The sequence below is a fragment of the Bos indicus genome, chromosome 11, assembly GCF_029378745.1.
Source record: "Bos indicus isolate NIAB-ARS_2022 breed Sahiwal x Tharparkar chromosome 11, NIAB-ARS_B.indTharparkar_mat_pri_1.0, whole genome shotgun sequence".
NCBI classification, from domain to species: Eukaryota; Metazoa; Chordata; class Mammalia; order Artiodactyla; family Bovidae; genus Bos; species Bos indicus.
In genome coordinates, this window is record NC_091770.1 from 81,293,186 (window position 1) to 81,306,443 (window position 13,258).

Consider the following 13,258-nt stretch of genomic DNA (forward strand, 5'->3'; position numbering starts at 1 on the left):
TTCTGTGTAATATTTGGGGCTTTCCAGGTGGCTCATTAGTAAATAAACTGCCTGACAATGTAGGAGACCCAAGAGATGAGGGTTTGATCCCTGGGTCAGGAAGATCCCCTGAAGTAGGAAACGACAACCAACTCCAGTATTCTTGCCTGGGAAATCCCATGGACAGAGGAGCCTAGTGGGTCACAGTCCATGAGGGTGCAAAGAATCAGACACAACTGAGCACACCCACACACACGTGCATATAATAGAATGCATAGTAAAAGGGCATACTATGCTTGCTTCTTCTAAACTACAAACTTCATCACCATTAATATTTCCTATTACACCAAAATTAAAAGATGCTTACTCCTTGGAAGGAAAGTTATGACCAACCTAGATATCATACTAAAAAGCAGAAACATTACTTTGCCAAAAAAGGTCTGTCTAGTCAAGGCTATGATTTTTCCAGTGGTCATGGATGTGAGAGTTGGACTATGAAGAAAGCTGAGCACCGAAGAATTAATGCTTTTGAACTGTCGTGCTGAAGAAGACTCTTGCGAGTCCCTTGGACTGCAAGGAGATCCAAACAGTCCATCCTAAAGGAGACCAGTCCTGGGTGTTCATTGGAAGGACTGATGCTGAGGCTGAAACTCCAATACTTTGGTCACCTCATGTAAAGAGTTGACTCATTGGAAAAGACTCGGATGCTGGGAGGGATTGGGGGCAGGGGGAGAAGGGGATGACAGAGGATGAAATGGCTGGATGGCATCACCGACTCGATGCACATGAGTTTGAGTGACCTCCAGGAGTTGGTGATGGACAGGGAGGCCTGGCGTGTTGCAATTCATGGGCTCACAAAGAGTTGGACACGACTGAGCCACTGAACTGAACTGAACCTGCACTCAGAAACTAATCTCTGATCAGTCATTTTTATTTCTCTATGATATTTGCATAATAGTCTCTTCCTTGGAATTTGCCTTCAAGCTTAGATTCTCATGAAGACTTTATCCCTTAATAAGAGGATTTCCGGCTTTAGTCAAGAAGACTTTATTTGGGTGTTATCATCCAAAATCAAATAAATGGAACCCATTTATACTTCTCCTTTTCACCCATGATGATAGCCAGCATATCCTTCTTTTTGGTCTTTCATAGATTCAGGTTCTCACCAAATAAAAATGAGCTGTCATATTGTCTGAAAAAGAAATCAAGGTTTCCATGAGTGAGGAGTGAATGAAGGCAGAATATTCCATCTCCAGAGACTCGGTGGATTCTGAGATGCATGATGGATTTTTCCAATCCAGGCTAAATCTTCTATCTTCATGAAAGGAGAAGCTGGGGACACTGTTCTGGAATCCATTTTCTTTCCTACCATCATAATTTGCTGTCTTTTGCCAGCTATCCAGAGTGTGGAGATCCTGCCCATATCATCATGCCATAAAATAGAGTTCCTTTTCTATTTGCCATCCTCCTTAAATTGTGCTGATATCTGGAGATTATAAATTCAACAGTGGCAAGAAATAAATGGGCTTACCTGGTGGCTCAGCAGTGAAGAATCCACCAGCAGTGCAGGAGTTGCAGGAGACTTGAGTTCGATCACTGGGTTGGGAAAATCCCCTGGAGAAGGACATGGCAACCCACTCCAGTTTGCTTGCCTGGAGAATCCCACAGACAGAGGAGCTTGGTGGTCTACTGTCCATAAGGTCACAAAATGTTGGACATGACTGAAACGACTTAGCACGCATGCACTCATAAGAAATAAGTAAGTCTAAGGTGACTATCATCAGAGCTCCTTCTACTCAGAAAAGAAATCTTTGGAGCCGTCACTATTTGGGGGAATTGCAACATGTAGGGTGTGAGGATATTCGGAGACTGCCCCACCCTACTCTCAGGATCAGTTTCCTATTTCCAGCAACCCCAAACTGGGGTTACCATGTTCACATACCTCGGAGGGAAAACGGCAGGAGCACTGCTTAACTTTCCTCACACTCAACTTCCTGAGAAAAGGAGGAAGGAAGAGTAATGGCCTGGGGAGGTCAGCAGAGGATGGTATTGGCTTATTCCTCAGGAATGTTTTCATGCTCAGCAGTGAGGGACCCATCTTTAAGCATCCAAACACGTCTGAAGTACATTTACCTCTCAGGACATATGGTGTCCTCTTGGCAAGTGACTGCGAATCCTCTTTCCTCTTCTTATCCTAAAGTGCTTTACGTTTCCACGCCTCAGCTTCCTCCTGCAAACCAGGTCCATGTCTGTCAAATGAAACAACAGAGATCTCTTAAGAAAACAGACCTCACAGAGAAAGGAGTGAAGAAATTCACCAAAGAACAAGAAAGTCTAAGCCCATGCGAACTGTGATTTCACACTAGTGCTTTGAATACAAACCCAACACTATGAGCTTACTTCTAACTTTCACCCTTTCCATCCATTTGTCACTAAAAGTGAAAGTCGTTCAGTCATGTCCAATTCTTTGTGAACCCATGGACTATTCAGTCCATGGAATTCCCCAGGCTAGAATACTGAAGTGGGTAGCCTTTCCTCGCTCCAGGGAATCTTCCTGACCCAGGGATCAAATCAGGGTCTCCTACTTTGCAGGCGGATTTTTTTTACCAACTGAGCTATCAGGGAAGCTCCATCTGTCATTATTCTCAACCTATTCACTTACTTGCTTTTTCTCTCTAAATGTAATCAGTCTTCTGAGTCCACTGGGTTTCTGCCTCAATGGTTGCCTCCATACTTGGTCCAAGCCCCATCTCCCCACTGTCTTGCCTGGTCATTTTCCCTTGAGGCCCTAAATTTCTTCTACTTGATTGTCTGCTGGACAAGTCCTGGCCTCTGCTGGGACAAAGCATTGCTTCTTGCTCAGCCTAAAAGAACTTTTATCACCCCAAAGTCTATGACACCAGAGACCCAAGAAAGGGACCAGCTCCTCTAAATGTTGGTTTGAGATGAAATAATATGATATTTTAAAAGATTTATTCTTAAGATTTTATCTGTTGCTTCAGAGATACGAAGTTGTGATCTACTCTCCAATTTAATGCATATTCTATTTTATTACTACCATTTCTATAATGTGATTTTATGTACACAAATATACATGTATATTTAAGACTTTAGCTAAAATTTATTTGGTTGTGCCAAGCTGGGAATTAGAACTTTTTCTAAATTTTTTATTTAAATATCACTTAGTAGATCACCTTTCCTATCTTGTTTCAGTAAGATATTTAGCTTTTAGAAAGTTATTCTATTGGATAGATTCTATTTATGGATTTTCTCTTCTGTTGCACCTGTCTATATTTCTATTTTTATGCCCTTACCACATCTTGATTTGTGGTCTTTATCATACCTTTTAGCTCTTTGACATTTCTTTTTCTAAATGTACTTTTATAATTATTTGTTAAGTATAAAAATTCCTACTCTGATACTAATATAAAACTGGTGTACTACTAAAAAATATGCAGTAAAATAAATATATAATAATCATTTTCCTTATTCAGCAACAGGGTTCTCTTTCCTTTTGTTCAGATGGTCTTATAAATAGTATAACTCAAGACTATAGTTTTCCTTCTAAAGTTTACAGGTCTCTTTTTTTGAGTTTATTCCTAAGTATTTTAGATTTTATTTCTTTGTTATTTTTTATTGAAAATGGAATCTCTTTTCCATTATTCCTTCCCATTTAAGTTCTAGCATTATTTAAGTTCATATTTAATTTTAATTTAAGTTCTAACTTTATTGACAAGGAGTTAATTTCCTAAAGAAAAATCAGCTTCTGGGCAAAAGCCCCAAATAGTGCCTGTCACATAAATAGCAAGGCTAAGGAGAGAACCCAGAGAGCTTACTACAGCTTTGAACTGAATCTTTGCACCTTAGTATCAGGATTTTAAGGTCTGTCAAAGCAATGGTTTTTCCACTAGTCATGTATGGATATGAGAGTTTGACCACAAGAAGACTGAGTGCCGAAGAATTGATGCTTTCGAATTGTGGTGCTGGAGAAGACTCTAGAGAGTCTCTTGGACAGCAAGGAGATCAAACCAGCCAATCTTGAAGGAAATCAACCCTGAATATTCATTAGAAGGACTGATGGTGGAGGTGAAGAATCAATGCTTTGGCCGCTGATGCGAAGAACCAACTCATTGAAAAAGACTCTGATGCTGGGAAAGATTGACCGAAGGAGGAGAAGGGAAAAACAGAGAATGAGATGGTTGGATGGCATCACTGGCTCAATGGACATGAGTTTGAGCAAATTCCAGGAAATAGTGAAGGACAGGGAAGCCTGGTGTGCTGCAGTCCATGGGGTCACAAAAACTCACATAGGACTGAGCAACTGAACAACAACAATCAGAATTCTAACCACCAAGTTCAGGTTTTACTTTTTATTATTTGTAAGTGGTTTGCCACTAACATGCAGCAACTTCTCTCATGAACAATGCCAAGGACTGGGCACTGCCCAGTCCTCTCAGCATGCTCATAGCTGAGTGGCACCAGTGACTCTTGAAGGTCCCACCCTCATGACCTCCTTTAACCTTATTTACCTTGCAAAGGTCCCATCTCCAAACACCCTCACATTGGAAGAGAAGGCTTTGGAGAAGGTCCCCCTTTGGGGGACAGAAACATTCTGTTCGAAACACCAGGCATACAGGCTAGCAACAACCTCTCTCCACCATCCTCTGAAATTTTTTTTTTTTTATGTTCATGACTTTCCCAAACCAGTCCATCACCCTGAGAGCACAACAATTCACTCTGCATAGTAATGACAAGTCCATGAAATAGTTAAGATTGGAAAGACAGCGAACGTGCAGAAGCCATCAAGTAAGGGCTTTGCAGAGGCACTTGCAAACAGAGACCAGTTTGAGCCTGTAAAGTTGTCTTTTCACTTCCCTCATGCTGCTTAGGACACAGTCTCAGATGCAGAAAAAGAGCTTGTTCTTCCCTCGAGCTGTGATAATTAATGTCCTGTGTGCTAATTACAGAATGAAGGCTTGGCTGGCCTCCCGCTCAGGAAAATTACCTGGCCATCTTCCAAGACTCTTCTAGCATCACCAAACTGAGGTCCACATGGTCCTGTAACTGAGGGCAAACCATGCAAAGCAGGTTTGTACCTGATGGCTATTTGCAGGATGCCCACTCTTGGATTACTAACTCCTTCACTGAAAGGGCCATGTCTTTCTCTTTAATATCAAGTTACAGTGAAACAAGCCCAGACTTTGATCTCAAACAGTTTAAACCCCCAAGTCCAGCAATCAAAAGCTGGGCAATACTAGTCAATTTGATTTATTTCTCTACATCCCAGTACTACATTCTGTAAAGTAGGAAAATTATATCTAACAAATGAAATGATTTATTTTAAGCGCTTGGTACATAGCAGGAAAACCACAGCATGGAAAAAATGGTTGGAAGCTTCTTAATCCCTTTCTTTTCATCATTCTCATGCTATCTTGTGCATGCTCAGTTGTGTCCAACTCTGCGACCCCATGGACTGTAGCCTGCTAGGCTACTCTGCTCGTGAAATTTTCTAGACAAGAACACAGAGTGGGTTGTCATTTCCTACTCCAGGAGATCTTCACCATCCAGGGATTGAACCCAAATTGTTTGAGTTTCCTGCATTGGCAGGTGATTTCTTTCCTGGGAAGAAAAAAGGTATATAGCAAATATTTGTTACTATATTTATATAGTAGGAACCATCACTGTGAACAAAGCTGGTAGAGGTGATGAAATTCCAGCTGAGCTGTTTCACATCCTAAAAGGTGATGCTGTTGAAGTACTCTACTCAATATGCCAGCAAATTTGGAAAATTCAGCAGTGGCCACAGGACTGGAAAAGGTCAGTTTTCATTCCAGTCCTCAAGAAAGGCAAGCAATACCAAAGAATGTTCAAACTACTGCATAGTTGCTCTCATTTCACATGCTAGCAAAGTAATGCCAAAATTCTCCAAGCTAGGCTTCAACAGTATGTGAGCCGAGAACTTACAGATGTGTACAGCTGGATTTATAAAAGTCAGAGGAACCAGAGATCATATTGCCAACATCCGTTGGATCATAGAATAAGAGAATTTCAGAAAAACAACTACTTCTGCTTCATTGACTATGCTAAAGCCTTTGACAGTGTGGATCACAACAAACTGTGGAAAATTCTTAAAGAGATGGGAATACCAGACCACCTGACCTGCCTCCTGAGAAACCTGTATGAAGGTCAAGAAGAAACAGAACTGGACATGGAACAGAGTCAGACACAACTGAGCGACTCAACAACAAAATATTTATTGAATGATGAGAACAGAGTCGGGACAGGAGGTAGGAATATAACAAAAACTTAATAGAAACTCCAAATTCTCAGTTGTTAAAAACTGTCTTTACTTTTTTCCTATCCACATACTTCGGATACAAGTTAGTTCCCTTTTGGCTAGAAAGCAACCTCTAAGAGGCTGTGCATCCCTTCTCTTCATTTTAAAAGAAGAGATCTTTGGAAAGGATTTGAGATAATTCTGTTCCCTCTCTCACCTTCACAGTTTCAAAGACACCAAAGGAACTAGTCAGAGAGACCTTGTAACAGTACTGGACATGTTTCATGTTTCAGAGATGAAGGGATGCTGAAAGAAATGCAAACTATATTTGTGGAGGACATATTATCATGTTGCTCTCTCTGTTCTAGGCATGGGGAATTAAAGATAAATAAGGCTTGGCTCCTGCTCTATAGAATCTCACAGTTTGCAGGGAGACAGTTAAAAATATAAAATAAATGCAAAATAAAATGTGCAATGTGCTGTGACAGAGATACATATAAAGTTCAGGGGCAGCAGAGAGAAGAGAATTATAACAGCCTGGGGCGAGGAGGATCCATAGAGGATGCCGCTCAGAAGAGACTGCCTTTGAGATAAGCCTGGCAGGATGAAGAGGAACTTATCAGAGAGAGGCAAGTGTATACTTGGACAAAGGTTCCTTTCATTTAAGAGGGTTTAGGGAATGAGGAAAGGAGGGAGTTTTTTGTTTTTTTCTTTTAGAGTAATGTTAACCCGACCAGCTGATTGACCAGAGTTCTATAGTCATTACAAAGGTGATACTTAGAGTAGGTTTCAGACACTATGCATGTTTTTAGTTTTCTTGATCTTCATGTAGCTCTTTGGCTTCAGAAGCTCTTTGGAACAAGTGGAGATGATTTCATCTCATGAGCTCTTTAAAATGGACCTTTCTACAAGTGATTATATGAACATCAAATCCATGACAAATATCAGTGATTCTACCAAGAAACAAACTGTGAGGCCTTGAACTAGCTTCTTTGTTCTTTCGGACCACAGGAGAAACTTAGTAAGACTTGTTAAGTCCTTTCCAAATCTAAGATTCCATATGAATACATTTAGAATGTGTATAAGCATAAGGGAGCTTCAGGAATTTGGACTCATTGAAGACAGAACATTTTTGAATTAGTGAAAGCAACATGGAAAACACTTTTAATAAAGTTTTATTGCTTTCAAGTACTCCAAGGAATTTCAAGAAGGCTAACTGTGTAAGCAAGTGCTTTCATCCGGAGAATAAGCCTGATTTTGAAGCTCAGTTATTTATATTAATATGCTAAAAAATTGTCTGAATCTGCTTGGGATGTGTCAGATCCCTCAAGTAAATTAAATCTCTAACAACAACAACAAATTCATCAACTGAGCTAACTCCATTTTTATAAAAGATCCAAAAAAAATTTTTTTTCTTTAAATATTATGGATTTTAAATTAACAGGCTAGTTTTGGATAGTTGTAGACAATTTTAGAAAGTCTCACCCAAGACGTACAGAAAAACTGGTAGACTTAGTATCTTGTGAAGAATGTATTCTTGAAAACTCATGCCCCCATCCTAAGGCAGAGCTAGGATTCTGGCTACTCTAAACACTCGGAATTAGCAGTGCAAGTGATGACCATGCCTCCGGAACCATTGGTGAGTCCTGTCAATTAAAAAGAATAGAGCAATGGTTGCATGCTGAATAGCATACCAGAAAGGAACAAGAGACTATTTGAGAGAAACGTACAAGGATGGGCATCAAATTACAACCACCAGTTGTGGGTTCTGGTCCTGATTCTACCACACATTCACTGCAAGCCCTTGACAATTTTTCTCCTTCATTGGGTCTTAGTCTTCTCAGATACATGATGAAAGAAGGGGACTCCCACCTCTGCATTGATTCCCATAGCTTGTGGTCAGGAGACTCAAGCAAAATTGCACTGGATTCATTCTTGCCATTAAATTCCCAGGGGTAAATCAGAAAATAGATGGGGAAACAGTGGAAATAGTGTCAGACTTTATTTTTGGGGGCTCCAAAATCACTGCAGATGGTGACTGCAGCCATGAAATTAAAAGATGCTTACTCCTTGGAAGGAAAGTTATGACCAACCTAGATAGCATATTCAAAAGCAGAGACATTACTTTGCCAACAAAGGTCCGTCTAGTCAAGGCTATGGTTTTTCCTGTGGTCATCTATGGATGTGAGAGTTGGACTGTGAAGAAGGCTGAGCGCTGAAGAATTGATGCTTATGAACTGTGGTGTTGGAGAACTCTCTTGAGAGTCCCTTGGACTGCAAGGAGATCCAACCAGTCCATTCTGAAGGAGATCAGCCCTGGGATTTCTTTGGAAGGAATGATGCTAAAGCTGAAACTCCAGTACTTTGGCCACCTCATGTGAAGAGTTGACTCATTGGAAAAGACTCTGATGCTGGGAGGGATTGGGGGCAGGAGGAGAAGGGGACGACAGAGGATGAGATGGCTGGATGGCATCACTGACTCAATGGACATGAGTCTGAGTGGGAGTTGGTGATGGACAGGGAGGCCTGGTGTGCTGCAATTCATGGGGTCACAAAGAGTTGGACATGACTGAGCAACTGAACTAACTAACTAACTAATGAGGAAATAATATAGAATAATTCATCCATATCCCTGAAGTCAATATTTCTGATAATAGAGATTTTATTATCATGATCTGTCCAATGTCACACAACAGGTTGAGGCTAGAGCAGAAATCCTGTTTCATTGCTCATTCACCTACCAGGTGGCCTGCTCAGGAATGTCAAGCTGATTGACTGGATCCCACAGAAACCACAGTAGATGAGGCAAAGCTTGCACAAAGTAGATAGATGAACAAATGATTGTTTCTTCAACTGGTTCTGTTTCTTCAACTCTTAACTTTTTCTTCTTTTAGTTTTGTTCTGTACGTTTGATCTCTCTTGTCTCAAGAAACCTAGCTGCAATGTGGACTCAGTTGTAGAAGTTTTCCAGAAATAACAATGATGGCTTCTTGATGTGACTGTCCACAGCTCCAGTGACCAAATATCTGCTTCCTTAGTCTTATCCAGGAAGCTGATGGCGGAAATATATACTATCCCTGATGGGTCAAGAACAGAGAGCTCTCATCTCATGAATTTGTGGGAGTTGTGAGCTTTTGAGGGCCATATGTTTTTCATGTTGTAGATTTGATTTTTCCCTCAAAAATGGAACATCAGCAGGAATAAGGGAAAAACAGGCTATATACTGCTATCAACAAAGAACACAGAGAAAACACAAAAACCCTAGTTTAAAAAATACAACACTATAGAACTAAGTCAGTTTCAAAGTTCTGGAGGTGCATTTATGTTGGATAAAAATAATGCAATAACCACTCCTGCCCCAACTCAAACAGCAAGTCAAAAATATAGAACAGGGATTGGCTATAACAGTGAAAAGAGAGAAATGTATAGGGAGAGACTGACATGAAAGAATTGATGGAACTTGGAACTAAATGAGGATGGCATGTGTGGGCATCTATGAAGATAATAATCAACTCCTTCACAATTCATAAAGCAAACTTATCCATTTAGTCATTCTTTAGCTATGCATTTACTACATGCCCACTATGAGCCGAGTGCTCTTTTTTTCCTAGCTCTGTGTACAAATGTATCAGTTCACAAAATAGACAAAATCTGTGCTTTTGACCTAATGGTGGGTTGAAGACAGCTGTTAAGACTGCTATCAAATCCATGAACAAATAGATCAACAAGGTAATTTCTCTTAGTGAAAAATGCAATGGCACAGCTAAACTCAGAACACTGACACCACCAAATGCTGGCAAAGATATGGAGCATCAGAAATCCTCATCATTGCTAATGGAAATATTCAAAATGGTTCAGCCAATGTGGAAGACAGTTCGACAGTTTCTTAGAAAGCTAAACATAGTCTTACCATATGACCCAGCAGTCACACTACTTGGTGTTACTCAAATGAGTTGAAAACATATGTCCACATAAAAACCTGAACACAGTGTTTGTAGTAGTTTTATTCGTATCTGCTAAAAACTGGAAGCAACAAAGTGCCCTTCAATAGGTTAATGGATAAACAAACTCTGTTGCATTTGTACCAGTACTCTTGCCTGGAAAATCCCATGGACGGAAGAGCCTGGTAGGCTGCAGTCCACGGGGTCGCTAAGAGTCGGACACGACTGAGCAACTTCACTTTCACTTTTCACTTTCATGCACTGGAGAAGGAAATGGCAACCCACTCCAGTGTTCTTGCCTGGAGAACCCCAGGGACGGTGGAGCCTGATGGGCTGCTGTCTGTGGGATCCCACAGAGTCGGACACGACTGAAGCGACTTAGCAGCAGCAACTCAGAAATTTAAGGAAATAAACTACCAAGCTATGAAAAGATATAGAGTAGCCTTAAATGCATATTACAAAGAAAAAAAAGCCAATCTGCAAAGGCTGCATATCATATGACTTCAACTTTATGATTTCTGAAAACGTGAAACTATAGAAATAATAAAAAGATCAGGGGTTACCAGGGGTTTCAGTGGATGGAGAGGTGAACAGGGGGGACACAAAGAATTTTAAGGGCAGTGAAACCATTCTACATGATACGGTAATGAAGGATATACAGCATTATGCATTGGGCAACATGTACCGAACCGATATTCTTTCATCAGTTGTCACAATGTCTGGACTCATTTAGCAATGCTTATTAGTGAATAATGTGTGGTGTAGATATTGATAACGATGACTCTTTAAACCTTAATAAAAATTTCTGAAAGCACCCTAGAGTTTTGCTACTACCTGTGATTTTTATAGGGAAAGCAAGCCGGTGTGCATTAGAGGAGGAAATATTTAGCTAGGAATCAGGAGACAAAAATTCTTGTCTTGATTCTGACCCTGATTTGATGATTTTGAATAAGTCATTTTCCCATCTTCAATCCCAGTTCCTGAATCAATAAAACAATGGATTGGATCAGGTCATTTCAATGGTATTTTGGAGCTTTATCACTGAATATAAATCATCTATTTCACCACTGCTGAATGAAAATGAAGAGGTGATCAATAGACTCATGAATTTATTACACAGTGGAAATCAGCACACCCAAATGTTGTGACCTGTTCAAGGTTATGCAGTGACTTAGTGGCTGAATAGAGACAGGGCCGAGGTTTCCTCAATCCTAGTGTTGTGTCACTCTCCACGTCACACTCTTGGAAGATAGTCATTTAATATTCATCTAAGTAAAAAGTGGTGGTGGTTTAGCCGCTAAGTGGTATCCGACTCCTGTGACCCATTGGAATATAGCACACCAAGCTCCTTTGTCCTCTGTCCATGGAATTACCCAGGCAAGAATACTGGAATAGATCATCATTTCCTTCTCCAGGGGAACCTTCCCAACTCAGGGGTTGAACCTAGATTTCCTGCATTGCAGGCAGATTCTTTTCTGGCTGAGCCAACAGGGAAGCCCAAGTAAGAAATGAAATCATCAAAATGTACTAGCTTCTGATGGATAATCTTCAGATTGGGGCATTTTGTAACTGCAGAAACACTTGGATTTCCACAAAAGAATATTACATAGAAAGTTCTAGTAAAGAGTAAAATTTAAATGAATAACATGTATTTGATTCTCTCAGCCAGGCATAACGGGAAATAAGGGGACAGAACGGACGAGCACTGACTCTGGTGACAGTGTCACTTTCCCCCTCTGTGCTCCAGGTTTTCCACCCGACTAATGGAAATAATGATAATGTGTTTGGTGTCAGGTTATGGGAAGGAAGGACTAGAACGTGGAAGGCACTTAGCACAGCAGCCCGGCAAGATAATGCTTAGTAAGTATTAGCTATTACTAACCCAAGTTTACACATGAGAAAATTGAGCCTCGCAGCGGGGCCGTGAGTCGAGGAACTCTCAGTGAAGTAAATAGGAATTCTTCCTCTCCAGAACCTTCTACCCCATCACAGAAGAACGAGGGTGCATGAAGAAAGCATACAGTTTGGATCCAGAAGACCCAGCATGAATCCCTTTTCTGCTCTGTCCTCAACTTGTAACATTGAACACATTACTTCAGTGCTCTGATCCTTGTTTGATTCATCTATAAAAAGAGTTGATGGTGATATCTGTGCTGCAAGTTGGCTATGAGGATCAAACTGTAAGGTTTCTATTACAGTGTCAGTTACTGTTGTCATCACTATTAACAGTCTAACTGGCTTATGGAGTCAGACTTGGTGAAGTGAGGGTGTCCCCTGACCTGGTGGCCATGGAGATGACTCACGAATAGCCATGCCAGTGCCGCTGGGTACAGAGGGTCCACAGTCACCCAGCACAGTCCCTAGTGTGAAAGCGCTCTTCAAAGCACAGGGGAAGGACAGCTCTGTTAGGCAGGGAGAGGGACTCACACAGACAGATAAGTTATAAGAGATCTTTCAGTAGCTTTAAAGTAGCTCAAACCACCCAGCCTTGATGAAAGACATCTGAGGCTTGTGCGATGGGACTGCTGCATTCCTGGGGTAGGTCCTTAAAGATCTGTAGACAGTAGCAGGGTCTCCAGTTAGTTCTCTAAGATACAGAATGATTTTTATGTAAATTTGCCCAAACACCCCTTCAAAGAACTCTTCAATGGCATGTAGGTGCTCAAGGGATAAAGACAAAGCTCTTTCACAAGGAGTACACAATTGACTTTTCCAGCATGTTCAAAACCCTGCCTGCCTCTCCACTTGATCTGGCATCTCCCTTCCCTTACCCTCTCCAGACAGTCTGTCTTAGCACTTCCTCCATCACATCCCTTTCATGTTCTGCTTTCTCTGAAATGCATCTCTCCTCTCCTGCCCCCTTCCTGGTTCACTCCTGCGTAACCCTGACAACTCAGGTGGATCATTACTTTGTCACTAAATGTTCATTTTTTTCTGAGTTATAGAATTGTGGATGATTTGTGGCTTTCTTATTTTTACATTAATGTATTTATTTTTAAAAATAAATGATACAGTCATTTATTTATTCAATTTTATACAGTAAATATTCATTGTACACCTT

General features: G+C 40.8%; 1 long non-coding RNA gene across 1 annotated transcript in view; it reads right to left on the reverse strand.

The window, feature by feature from the left end:
* Positions 1–1,437: 1,437 nt before the first annotated feature.
* LOC139185671 (uncharacterized) overlaps positions 1,438–13,258 on the reverse strand; it is a 43,717-nt gene continuing 31,896 nt past the window's right edge. The window contains exons 2-3 of the long non-coding RNA XR_011569162.1: positions 2,113–2,228; positions 1,438–1,631 (exon numbers count right to left, since the gene is read on the reverse strand). This is a non-coding gene — a long non-coding RNA (uncharacterized lncRNA). The remainder of the gene's footprint in view (positions 1,632–2,112; positions 2,229–13,258) is intronic.